The sequence below is a fragment of the Prionailurus bengalensis genome, chromosome C1 (assembly GCF_016509475.1).
Source record: "Prionailurus bengalensis isolate Pbe53 chromosome C1, Fcat_Pben_1.1_paternal_pri, whole genome shotgun sequence".
Classification (NCBI taxonomy): domain Eukaryota; kingdom Metazoa; phylum Chordata; class Mammalia; order Carnivora; family Felidae; genus Prionailurus; species Prionailurus bengalensis.
The window spans coordinates 206,360,757-206,374,886 of record NC_057345.1 but is presented as its reverse complement, the minus strand read 5'-3'; the positions used below and the strand labels follow the sequence as shown (position 1 = coordinate 206,374,886).

The window sequence follows — 14,130 nt, the reverse complement described above, 5'->3', positions numbered from 1 at the left end:
TGCTGGACTTCTCTTGTCAGGGATTCATATCAGCCATTTTGATCACAAGGCCCATGGTTGGACATCAGAGCATTTAACAGGTTATTTTGGCTTATAAAATTCTTTTTACCAATGCAGAGCACCATATTGGCATGTGCTGTCTTTTCCAACAAAAGCATCAGTGGCTATGTTTTGATCTTGTTTGAATTAAAAAAAAAAATGTATACCTGCCTCTACTAGAGTCATCAGGTAAATCTGTGGATGGTGAAGAGATTAATGGGCAGCTCTCTCTGTGTGGTTTGGCAGAATTTTCCTCAAAACACATAGTAGGTTTGCAGCCCCTTTGCTAGGTGAATCCATAATTGACACGTGGGGGAGAGTGCATTTACCCCATTTTCCGCATCACTTTCCTCTTCTAATTCAGCCGACTTGAAGACATTCTCTGTTCATGAAGAGTTTCTGCTGAGTTCATTGCAGAACTGTTACAAAGTCTCGAATATCTATAAAACGTTTCAAAGAGCAAAGCCCAATCTGGGTTTGTAAATTGCAGCTACTGACCCACTGGTTCCCGCTCATCCCTTGCAAACGTTTTCACGCTTTCTCCGGCTAATTTTCCATCCTGGGTCTCTGCCACCTGCTTCACATTGCTGGCTCCCTGTTATTTATTTCTGGCGAGTTAAAGGGGAATAGGGGAAAAAAAAAAAAAGAGCGATAGCTTATCCTTTCATGAGGCCCTTAAGAACAACAAACTTCGCCCGAAAAGGATTGTAAATTGCCAAGCAGTCCTATCACCTCTTACTGTACTTCCCTCTCAAATGAATGTTTCAGTAAGTGCACTCAATAGTTAAGTAAAATATATCTGTATTAATTGATCCTGTAGTGAAAAGTATTCCAGCGTCCCACTCCAAAGCCATTATTTTTCCCCTTGCCCTGAACTCTCTAGAATAAATACAAAGTTACGACTCGGGTGGGGGTTTGAAACTGGGGCTCGAATGGCGAATCTTACCGGAAAGTAGCTTCAAGTGTACAGATGTGACCCGTCTTGTAAAATACGTGGTGTGAACAGATCGTCTGCTTTTGCTCTGGTCTTTTATTTCTGCGCTTTCGGGTGTTGAACACGGTTAGCGGTGATCGGCTTTACTTTTCTACAAAGACTGGTGTGATTTAGGAGGTTTTGATAGCATCGCAAGTACTCTGTCTTTGCCAGCTTTTTATTGGTTCTTTTTTGGAAATATTGCCCGTGGATCCCGGGGAACATACTGGTGCTACTGCTGTCTCTGAGTTAGACGGGGCCAGCCTCTCTGCGCCCGCTGGGGAATCTGGTTTATGATTCAATCAATATTCTTATGTTCGGCCGTCGCCGTATCCTCAGACACATCGCTACTTTGTGTGCTTAACTGATTTAAAAGTAGGGAGGGACTTTTTGAGGCCTCAGCTGTACAAGGTGAAGTCATTCTCTTTGGCCGAGAATAGCCATTGGGAGACATGCTGAGGACAGGCTTGGCTCCCACAGATTTTGTGGGGGGACCCCCATGACTCTCTGTATACGTAAGAATGCGGGCCAAGGGATTATGTCAGCTCCGACCAGGCCAGAAGGCCCAAGGAGTGCAAAGAAGGCAGGCTAAGAAGCCTCCGAAAGAAGAAAACGTGCAAAAACAAGACGAGAGAGGGAGGGGAAGAAAGTCTAAGTTTTATTAAAAATGTAGGTGTAATTCTTTTCGATCTAGCAGAAGGGGGGGGACGGGGGATTCCTCTGACACGGTGAGGTTTTCTCTGCCGTGGTGAGCAGACCCGCCGGGCGGTTTGCTGAACAGGACAAACTTCCAGCTCCCTCTTTTAATTTTCATGAAGGGTAATGCTGGGAAGCTGTTCAAAATTAAAAATAAATCTTTCAATAAGGAGACCTCCTATGTGGCCAGCCAGAAAGCTTTCGCTTAGCAGAGAGTTGTGTATGTGCGAGGCACTGCCTCATTACAGGATCTGGAGTTTCCTAATTCGCTATCAGCGGAATAGTTTATCTTTGATTAACAAACCCTTTCTTCATAGTAGGGCAAATTAATAACGCAGGCCAAAATTCTGGGTGAATGTGGCAACCGTAAACTCTATCAAAGCTCCCCTAAGCGTATTTACGTACACACAATTATATTCTAATTGCAGTCATTTCTATCATTTCATTAAACTCCATTCCTTAGGGACCCCTGTAGGCAATGATGGCTCATTCTGTAAGGAATCCATAGAATAAACGCATATTAGCATTTACCACCTGAAAGCCCCGGTTTAGGGGCTCGCCTGTTCTGCCTTGTTTTCACAGGGTTCTTTCTCTCATCAGTCACTTATTAACGACCACAACAAACACTACGGGCCTTCCTTAGATACCTGGTTTTGTCACCAGGACCTCTGAGACGCTCAGAGCTGAACAGGTTCAGGAAGGTGGCCTGACTCACCCAAGCTAACGTCAGGGCCAGTACCTGAAACCAGTGAGCACCCTCCCTGCTCCTGAAAGGACAAAGTTGCTTTCTTTTACCATTATTGGATAATTAATAGCATCCCTGTATTCAGCCTGGCATTCTCCCCTTTTAGGCGACCAGTATCTGGGCACCAGAAAGGTAGGTCTGACCGGCCTTTCATCCTTTAGTTGTGGAATGTGGTGTGAATGGGCTGGTGTTCTCACATGGTTATTTAAATCATTCTCACCCAGGTCCTATTGTTGGGGTCTTAAGAAGTAACTAACAAGATGCTCTTCCTCCCCTCCTGAATTCAAACCCAATTGACACTGGGGACCAGACCCCGGGAGCTCAGGATGTCAGCTTTATTGCCCACCATCTGATTGAAGGATGGGAGCTTTATTTCCGGGGCCAAAAGGGCTGGCTCTTAAAGACACTTGCCCAGTGTCACCCAGACGGTCTGGCTCAGCTGGCTGACGGCAGGCTCCCTGAAGGATCAAGCCTGTGCCCCCGAGGTTGTCCACTCTGTGCAGGTGGGAGGGTGTCAGACAGCAGATTTCCGTGACAGAATTCATCCCCACCCCCACCCCATGCCAAAAGTGGGAAGGAGAGGCCGGGAAGAGGGTGAGGGTGGGAAGCTCCCGCGGAAGTCCCCCGTAGGAGAAGAACAGACCAGGAAAAGGCAACTCCTCCCTCCCGACACTTCCCTGCATTACAGTCCAAAAGGAACAAAGTGAGATTCCCCGGGAAAACTGAACCTGTCCCTTCCTCCATCAAACATCCTGTGGCAACTGTTGCGTGTTTTGTTTAGGAGAAGATGGTTCTGGTGTTTATGAAAAGGGAATACGGAGACGGCCGGGTGATTTGTTTTCCAAATGGCTTTCCTTTGGTTTACTTTTACTCCAGTGGACCATCTCGGGCAAATGAATACAGGATGTGTCGCCAGGAGAGAGAGAGGCTGTATGAAGGAAACAAGGGTTTTTCCTTTTCCCGGCCAAGCAACCGAGCTGTGAACCTTTTTGCAAAAAGTAACATGCTGAGATGGCAGCCAGCAGTAGATCTGAAGATCTCAGAGTCAGCTTGCACCGTTTCACACCCCCTCTAAGCCCCCACCCCTGTCTTTCAGTTCTGCGGCCAGCCAAATCGTACTCAAGGTTGTTTTCGTCTGTTTTACATCGTTACGAACTGCTATGGGTGGTATTCATTCCCTCCTAACCCCCAGTTGCACCTGGGACAGCGAGCTGTGGCACATTTATTTATTTGATTGTTTCTTTGTTTCTTTTTTAAAAAAAAATTTTTTTTTCAACTATTTTTGGGACAGCGGGAGACAGAGCATGAACCGGGGAGGGGCAGAGAGAGAGGGAGACACAGAATCGGAAACAGGCTCCAGGCTCCGAGCCATCAGCCCAGAGCCCGACGCGGGGCTCGAACTCACGGACTGCGAGATCGTGACCTGGCTGAAGTCGGACGCTTAACCGACTGCGCCACCCAGGCGCCCCTGTTTCTTTGTTTCTTTAAGTAAACTCTACACCCAACACGGGGCTCAAACTCACGACGCCCCAACCGAGGTCAAGAGTCATTATGCTCTACAGACTGAGCCGGCCAGGCGCCCCAGTGATCACACCTCTGATTTTTCCTTTGCATGAGATACTCTTCCAAATCCTTGACGATGAAATGGCATCTGGTAACCTCTTGTCAGCACAGCTGCAGTGTCCCAGTGACAAACATCTTTAACACACTGAGTTTGGAGGAGTTCAGATATTTGGTGGATTGCATAATTATTTGAACCTAGCTGATCTCTAAGATCTTTTCTAATTCCAAAAGTCTGTGATTCCTGCCTTCTCTCTACCCCTCCAAACTCACACCTACCAAGGTATTTCCTTGGAAGGGCAACACAGTAAGCTAGCTGCCTCTCGAGTATGGTTCTTCCATACGCCGCCCTGGACATGTGGCGATGCCTGGAGATCTTTCTGGCTGTCGCAGGTGGGACCGCCATTACACTTCGTGGGTGAAAGCCGGGGATGCTGCTAAACACCCCATCATGCGTAGGACCGCCCCCACAATGAAGAATTATCTGGTTCGAAATGCCCATGGTGCCAAGACGGAGAAACTCTAGTGATACACATTTGAAAAGGAGATTTCATGACTTCATAGAAATTCCGACTTTCCAAGGGTTCCATCGCCAGCCTGTCTCTGCTTGGTTCCACTGCTCCATGCCAGGAACATAATTCTTCCAACGCTGCTCTTAGAGGGTTATAAACAGCCCTTTGGGGGCCCTTGTGAAAGAATCCCAGTTGCCTTGCCATGCATGAACTGGTGCTCCTTGTCATACTAGCCTTGTTCTCTAGGATGGACAATCAAGAAGACTGAAAAAGCAAAACAGAAACAAAAACAAAACCCACCACATCACCAATAAAATGACAGGACACCTCGACATTAATGCCACCGCACAGTCCATAGCAGATACTCAAGTCCTGTTTGTCACTTAACACGTTTATTTATAGCCCAAAACAATCAATGAATTCTTTCTCAAGTAGTGATAAATTTAATAAAACCAAAATAATGAGTAGAGAAAAGAAAATAACTGAGTACAAGAGGCATACTGTCTTTTATTACTCAACTGGCAAGTTCCCATTCTTTCTTTCTCTGTCATCTTTTAATTAGACAGATTATGTTATTTGAGTAGGATAATGGAGAACAGTGGGAATTCTCATCCCCACTGGGTATAATTGCTACCTGTCTTCTACATGGTAAGGGGAAGGCTTCAAGGAGATGGTGGGAGAAACAGAAACATCTTAGAGCAATTGAGCTAGGAAATGTGCTCCAGGAATGGTGGCACCAGACTTTGTGGGGTCTGAGGCTTAGACAATTTTTGTGCGATTTCAAACATATCCTACAAAAGTGCAAATATCAAATGAAGAACAGAGCTTTGGAAAGGACCTGTGCAAACTTCTTTCGCTTCAGTGTGTATAATTCTGCCCCTGACTAGGGTGAAATGAACACAGATGTCAGGTAATGGGGCCATTGTGTGATGGCAACCAAGGGTAGGAAGGAATAGGAAGAAGGGAGAGAGATCAGGAAGGCCAGTTTGGCCCGGTGTGAAAAGGCCTTGGAGAGCAAAGTCGTTCTGGAATGGTGCTGGCCACAGTTAGGGGTGAGGGGCAGCATGGGAGTGGCCTCAAGTGTGGTTCGCAATCAAAGTAACAGGCAGAAAGCACACCCCTGGCGACTTGGAGAATGGTGATGGAATATTAAGCCAAATCGGACGTGACCAGAATTGACGCTTTTCTGTAAGTTTGAGAAGTGAGAGGAGCAAGGGGGAAGTTCTGTTGATATTTTTGAAGCACAGATGTCTGACTTTTCTGTTAGTGCCCTTGAGGTTGGCAAACCAAAATCCAGGGGCCAAATCTCCATCGTCTCCCAGGTGGTGTATATAACCCACTAAAAATGTTTTTTTCTATTTCAAAAGGGTTGAAAATAACCAAAAGAAGAAGAATATTTTGAAACACTGGGAAATTATATAAAATTCAATTTTCTGTGTTCGTAAAGAAGTTTTGCAGGAACGAAGCCCCACTCATTCGTTGGCGGACTGCCTGAGACGGCTTTCACGGGGCAAGAGCAGAGCTGGGTAGTTTCAAGAGAGGGAGTGGCCCGTACCGCGTGTATATTAACCATCTCACTCTTTGTGGGAAAAGGTTTGCCGATCCCTGCTCTGGAGTACTAAATCGAGAAAGAGGACCAGTCAGGAAGGAGGTTGGGAAGGTGTTGGGAATGGTGTCATTTGTCAGAAACCACCCTGGTCAAGGTTGTGGTGGATTAACATTGAGATTAATCTCACATTCGAGACAATTTTCCTAATTGGCAAGACCCTTTCCATTGCAGAGGTTTGGGCTACATAAACAAGATCTCAGGGAATCAGGTAGATTTCAAGCATACCTTCACTCTCCTGTACCAAAGACCTTTTCCCCAGTGACCCTCAGGTTCAAATGTATAATGTAGAACCTGCTTGAAGTGTTCTGATCAGGCGATGTTCAGTTTTCTTGAAAATATGCATTCCGAGCACTGTTGGGTTGCTAGATGCTGACAGCGATTTCCTTCTTAAATAGTCATAGACGCTCTCTTATGCCTTGGCCCTTCGTGGAGATGATCTCTCATTTGCCTTTGATCTCTTGTAAATCATGTTCTATTTTTCTAACTCCTAAGAAAGTTAGAGGAAAAACACGCGATGAAACTAGTTGAATGTTAAGTCGGAAATCTTTCTCAAGACCCATTTTTAAAATTCTTTAAACAAGCTGTAGAGCAATTCTGTTGAGAGATTTTGCTGGGAAGTTGTTTGCGCGTCCTCGGTGGTTGGTATGTAATCCTTAGGACTTCTGAGTGGAAGCTGGTTAGAGTCCTTTCTGTGCATGAGTAATTACAGGCCCGAACCAGGCACACAATGGGCTTCAGAGAAGCCAGGCTATGGTTTTCTCATTAACAGCCCAGATCCTCCTATGGGCTCCTGGTTTACATCACAATGCCTAGGAAATGTACATTTTATTTTTTTATTTAAAAAAATGTTTTTTTAATGCTTATTTGTTTTTGAGACAGAGAGGGACAGAGCATGAACGGGGGAGGGTCAGAGAGAGGGAGACACAGAATCTGAAATAGGCTCCAGGCTCTGAGCTGTCAGCACAGAGCCTGACGCGGGGCTTGAACTCACGGACTGTGAGATCATGACCTGAGCCGAAGTGGGATGCTTAACTCACTGAGCCACCCAGGCACCCAGGAAATGTACATTTTAAAACATGCAGCACATTTTTACTTTTTTAAGAAAGGGAACAGTCGCTTGATTCTAATGTTATACATAAAATAATTTCATGTCTATTGGATATTGTTGCCGCCTTTATAATTATTAAACATACTAATTGTGATCATAATTAACAATAAAACAAACTTGGGGCGCCTGGGTGGCTCAGTCGGTTGGGCATCCGGCTTCGGCTCAGGTCATGATCTCACGGTTCGTGAGTTCGAGCCCCGTGTCGGGCTCTGGGCTGACAGCTCAGAGCCTGGAGCCTGCTTCGGATCTGTGTCTCCCTTTCTCTCTCGTACCTCTGTCTCTGTCTCTTAAAAAATGAATAAATGTTAAAAAAATTTAAAAAAAGAATAAAACAATCCAGGAGATGTATAGTGGTACACAGCTTCTTTTGTGTGGCACCAGGGTCCATGAATTTATGCTCAGGGTGGGTGCCACAAGTCCTGATGGGGAGAAAAAAAAATAAAAGAACCTACTAAATTATCCAGCTTCAAGGCTGACTGAACAGCATAGACAAATAGTGTGTATTGAGCCTACTCGTAATTACTGTATATATAAAAATTGCGTTGCATTTTAAAAAAGGTGTTGGTACAGTTGACCCTCAGACACTGCAGGGGTGAAGGACATCAACCCCTATACTGTCAAATGTCCACATACAACTTTTGACTCCCAAAAGTTAACTACTAATAGCCTACTGGTGGCCAGAAGCCTTCCAATAACATAAACAAGCGATTAACACTTATTTTGTCTGTTATGTATCTGATATGCTATACTCTTATGATAAAGTAAGCTAGGGAAAAGTAAATGTTATTAAGGAATTCATAAGGAAGGGAAGATACATTTATAGGACAGTCTTGTATGGAAAACAATCCACATATAAGTGAACCTTCTCAGTTCAAACCCATGCTGTTCAACAGTCAACTGGTTTCCCTCTAAGAACATGAAAGTGTTATTTACACCCAAGACTGAGGACACCTTTTTTCCCGCTCCCATCCCTTCACTCTTACATAAATGTCCATATTCACATACGCGTGTGTGTGTGTGTGTGTGTGTGTGTGTGTGTATGTGTGAAGGGAAATCCATTCTCTGGCATTCACCCTAAACACTCGACGTCCTCATTCTGATTCGTTTTTCATTTCTCAGTGCTGTGCTTATTACTTCGAACACGAACACCGCCTTTGCACCCTCTGGAGAAGCCATCAAGAGATTTGAAAAATAAGTGCCTGGCTGAGATGAGAAATGAACAGTGCAGGACTAGCAAAGGTCTTAGGTGGGCTTCTACATTGATGAGGTATCACTCCAACTGGCTCAATTAATGACTACCTCCTCCGAGGAGCTAGGAGAGACCCTAGAGTCTAGTTTGCATTGAACATTAATAAAAAGATCCAGAGAAACTTTATCAAACGTCCCATTAGCCCCCTACTAATATCTTTAAAGGGTTTTTTTCCCTTAAACACCGGGAAAACCAAGAGCTGTGCTGCAGGACTAATCTTGCATGGAGAGATCTTAAATCTACAGGGACTCATTAAAATGTGTGTCCAGGTTACCCCCGCCGTACAGAGCCTTCTCCGCACGTCAGCGTCTGCGCGCTGTTTTCACGTGGGTGTACAGCAAGAGAGTATTCCAGATGTTGTCTTCAGGTGAAGACTTGGGAAGATTTTCTTTTTCTTTCTTTCTTTTTTTAGGTTTTACATTTTAATCTGTCAAGATAAGCAAGCCTTAACTCTATCCATCAATGTTAAAAATAGCTTTAAAAAAATTCATTTATTTTGAGAGAGAGACAGAGCACAAGTGGGGAAGGGGCAGAGAGAGAGAATCCCAAGCAGGCTCTGCACTGCCAGCACAAAGCCCGAAGTGGGGCTCAAACCCATGAAGCTGTGAGATCGTGACCCGGGCCGAAACCGAGAGTCAGACGCTTAACTGTCTGAGCCACCCAGGCGCCCTAAAAATAGCTCTTTTTAAGAAGGTCTTCCCCCAGCATCCACCTTTTGCGCCCAACACACACAGGCGTACTTCTTCCTCCTTGGCCTGTGCCGGAAGAATGAAAAAGATTCCATGGGCTGCCCCAGAACTACAGTGACAGAAAAGAGAGGTATGTCACACATCAGTGTGGCCACTTCTCTGGGGACCACCCTGGCTTCGTTGGAAAATGTCACTAATGATTGGATCTCACGTGTGAAGGCTGGTACCCGGAGCGCTGTGGGAATTTGGCTGATGGGTCAGCAAAATGGCCATCAATACAGGCACAGAACTGAAGAAACAGAACCTTGCATTAAATTCCTTCTTCCTCTATTCTGAGAAGTTGGCCAGCTCGTGCTAAAGGAACTCTTTGTGGCTCTCCTGACCCATCTGGGTTTTGTTTTTGTTTTTGTTTTTGTTTTTTGTTTTTTTTGTTTTTTGTTTTTTGTTTTTTTTAATTACAAGGCACGAGGACTACCTTTCTAAAACCCAATCTACCCAAAATATCTTCTGGGTAAATGACAATGATTTGAAATATTTGTTTTATTTTGTGATCCCTCTTGGAAGGAGAGGGAGAGGGAGGGAGGAGAGGGTGGGCCACTTCTTTTTGCCTGGCATCTTCCAAATGATAAGCTCTGTGTATGAATTTCTCAGGCAGTGGGATGCTCACTGTCAAAAAAAAGCCTCTTTAATGAAGGCTCTGGGGTGGATGATTTTTAAAAACTTCTTGTCTAGGAACCTTTTGATGGTGATGTGTGCATCCCAACAAGACAAAAATGTGACTGCGACTTCTCAGTGGGTATTAAATAGGGACTGCCACCCGTGAGCTCACTTGGGTGAGATCCATCGATTAGCACAAGCACTGAATGGGGCAAGCTCACAATGGCTCCCCGGAGGGTTGCTATTTTCTAGATAACATACTGCAAGCTGTCAATCTGCCTCTTGAATCAACCCTAATTTATTTTTTTAGCATACTAAGGGTGTATTTTGAGCATAGAAAGTGTCCAGGTGGGCAGAGAGCACAGCTTCTTCCACGTTCCTGCATCAAAGCCAGAGGCACACATACAAACAGGCTAGAGATTTTGAATATGCAACTAGCTGAAAGCTTATTCAAGTGTTCCCTCCACTTTCCAAGATGATCAACGACGATTTTTTTTTTTCCATCTGAAAAATTGAGATGATCAGAAGAGTTGTTGGTGTAGCCCTTATTTGCACGGAAACTCACTGAATCCTACAGGGCTCTAGCAGAGCCTGATTTGGGGAATCTTCCCAGGAGGACGCTTTAGGAGACTTGAGAATTCGCGAAAGTAACATCAGCTCGTTTCTCCCCATTTTAACATCGGGGTGGTGATTATCATTACAGCATGTAATTGGGATTCTTGTTGCTTTGTTTTCCACCGAAAGCAGGGAGTACAAACATGGCAGAATAGCAGCCTGGGAAAATTAGTGTCATAGAACTTAAAAAGCATAAATTGTGTTCGCAGCCCTCATCGCAGACACCAATGGCGAGTAGCCATCTAATTCAGGTGTGGCTCGAAGAGGCTGGTGACATATTTAAAGAATCTTTGTGTAATATAAGAGGGTATTGTCTGGGGAAGAATGACAGACGAGAAGCTCTTTAAATCTCACTGTAAACTCTTCAAGAGTATAACCTTCATTGTACGCGTGCTTTCGGACGATGGCTTTTTCTCTTTCTCTCCATCCTCTCTCTTCCCTTCCTGTTTCAGAAGGACATGAAATAGTTTCGGGAAAGTGCCTGTAGTGTGCTGGCGCCCTGCTCCACTGTCTTTCTTGGAGGCCATGCTGTGGGACTCTTTCTAGGTGATGTGTTGTTCTAATGAGGTCCTTTTGGGATTTACAGAGTGACTCCTGGGTGGGGCCAGTAATACTGAATTTCACACCTCAGCAAGTTCTGTTAAAGAGGGGTCCCGGTGAGATGCTGTGAAACTTCCTAGTTAAAAAAGAAAAAGAGAAGAAAGAAAACAAAATTCAAGCCCTAAAACAATGAGAGGTTTCCTAATTCATTCTTTGTTATTCTTTAAGACTACAAAAGTTATCTTGAATTCTCAGACACAGATCCAGTTGGAGACATCCATTGGCCTTAATCACATTTTAAAATTTAATAGGTCCGCTGTTGCAGCTTCGGTCTTATAATGCCTGTAGGAGTTTAAACTATCTGGCACATACAATTTAGTTTCTGGCTGATACCCCAATATTAAAAAAAAAACATTAATTCTATGGTTGCAAATTCCCAAGCTTAAAATTCCTTCTCATAAATTATGCTCCTTTCTCTAACCTCGATCATAGCTTTTATGACAATTGCCAAAAAGATAGGGTTTCAAATATGAGGGCTGTAAGAATATCATTTCGTGGCCCTAGTTTTGAGAGCATAGCATGTGGTGACCATTTGTGTATGAAGCATTTTCCAAATGTGCTGGTTGTAATTTAACCCAAAGGTCTCTGTCGCTTCTCTCCACTTACCAGTCACTTTGTGCTTGTCTTTGTAGCGACCGAGAAACTGGGCAAGAAAGATCTGGCTACAAGGAAACAAAGCTTTCCCTAAGTAGTACTAAAAACCAGCTCCTCAGCATTCATTCTATGGCTTATGGATATTGGCCCCTGAATATTTGATTTCCCTGTATTCAGACCTTTCCCAGACTTCCGTGTATGAAGCCAACTGGGAATAAAATGGAGAGTCTCAGGGTTGGATTTCTTCCCGTTTCTCTCTCCCTCCCTCCCTCTCAATCTCTGTCTCTCAGTCTCTCTCTCTGTCTCTTCCACCTGCAACACTCTACTTTATCATCCATGGCCATCATTTCTCATCCTTTAGCCCTCGTTGTTTAAGCCAAGCAACATTTGGACTTGGAAAAATTCCAAGTAGCACAGAACACATAGATTCGCGACCAAAATTGTATTGAAATGTACCCTCTGCCTATCTATCTTACTCTGTCAGTGATAATCTGTAGCTTATAATTTCGTGCTCCACTTTATTCTTTGTCAAATATTTTTCATGTGTGTGTGTGTGTGTGTGTGTGTGTGTTCCTGCTCTGTCCATGTGTTTTGAACTGCAATTAGAGAAAAGGACATTGAGTTATTACCCAGTAGTTTGGGATTTTAAAATGACCATGGTTGGCGAGGATGCTTATTATTTAAGGAGCTAATATCCTCAATTTTAGGTTACCATAGCTTGTGTTTTTTTTGTTTTTGTTTTTGTTTTTGTTTTTTTTTTTTTTTAGCAGTTCCTGTGGTCTTTTTAAATGACCATTAGGAAAAATAGGTATCCTATTCCAATTGTATATGTGCTGGGGAATTGGATGGCTCAGGAGATGACTAATGGGACTCTAGACCTTTCCGTCTTTAGGTCACCTCCTTGAATCTGGACTACATCATAAGTGGTCCAAGTCCTGACCATCTGGCAGCCATTGAGTGGCTGTGGTAATGAAATTGGTCTCAGTCCAGGTCTTAGTCGACAGGTGTTCACATCGTAAGTGACACTAATTGACTTCCTACTCTTTCAATTTGGAAGATGGTGGACTGTCACTGAGCCGGTGATGGGGAAGGAGTTATTCATGATATATTCAGAGTCCAGCGAAAGCCAAGGAATTCAGGGCCTTGAGCTGGCACCAACCTGGCACCTCACAAATATTGTACTTGTCTCTTATGGGTTCCATTAGCCTCAGAAATAATAAAAAAAAAAGTAGCAATCTAATTTCAAAAGATTTACAATAACTCAGAATGGCTAATGCTGCTTTTCTGTAGGTCTAGGAACCTCGTGTGTTGAGGTTTTTCTCTTCCTCTCGTATTATGGTGATTGGATGCCTCCTATGAAGATTCTATGTAAGGAAGAAAGAAAGAAAATTGCATTCTGGGCCTCTATGATAATATCAGGCAGACTCTTTGTTTCTATTCTTTCAATTTTTTCTTTGTTTTGGGGTTGATCACCAGGTCACCCAGTCGTAACACATGCTATGGAGAATGTGGTAAGTCTGTCTTCAGTGCTCTTGTGAAATGAAGACCAAGGTGGAGAAGTGACTTTGAGACCTTTTATTAACAATAAATTTCAGTACACAGGGTTCCGAGGCTTCATCCAGCACATACTCTTTCCATTGTTCCAGGTGTGTGAGTCCAGAATAAGCTACCATTTATTCACTCTCACTCGGAGCCTTGACCTGAGGGTAATTTGGCCTGGCTTGGAGGCCAGGTATTCGTATTATTAGGAGCACTAGCATGGGTAGTAGTGATGCTAATTAGTACTGGTAGTACTAGGAGGAGTAAAATTTTGTTCCCTGAAGTTTATCGGATAACTCTTTTTTTTTTTTTTAACTACACACATTATTTGGATGTCCCCGTAGCAAGGGGCAAAGAAAGCCACACTCCTGAATCAGTTATCGCACTTACAAAGTCAAGATGACAACAGTCACAGTGGATCTATTTATTGAAACAGACGACTCTTTTAGCGGAATGATCAATGTCTTACCTCTTTCCGAAAGGCTTTTCAGGGGTAGGAAATCATCGGGCATCTGATATAAAGTAATGAACAAGGCCTTTTATTGGTCAGTTTCTGGAGCAGGCTTTTAAGCATGTCTGCCTGTAAATGTAGAAACCTGAGTGTGGAAAGTAAAAGGCGAGAGCAGAAGATTTACTGGGCGCATCTATCTTCCTGGCTTTTAGAGTCTTTGTGATTAATACATCTTTAATAGGGGACTGATCTAGATGCTTCGCATGTCAGAAAGCTAAATGTTACAGCATTGTCTCCTTGGTTCCAAACACAGCAGGACGATTAGCAGCTGTCTGAGTAACAAAGACAACCTGAAGCCCACAGCACAGCTTTTATTTTCCAGATTTGGAAGGCTCCAAGCTCTCCAAGAGCCGAGTTGACAGCTCGAGGAATAGAAGCCTTGATTCAGAGCAGCTAACCCTTTGCTACTCTCTATGCTGTATTTCTGCTCAGCA

At 43.9% G+C, this 14,130-nt stretch overlaps 1 protein-coding gene across 3 annotated transcripts in view; it reads left to right on the top strand.

The window, feature by feature from the left end:
• EPHA4 (EPH receptor A4) overlaps window positions 1-14,130 on the top strand; it is a 151,550-nt gene that overhangs the window by 88,606 nt on the left and 48,814 nt on the right. The gene's annotated exons all lie outside the window — the stretch shown is intronic.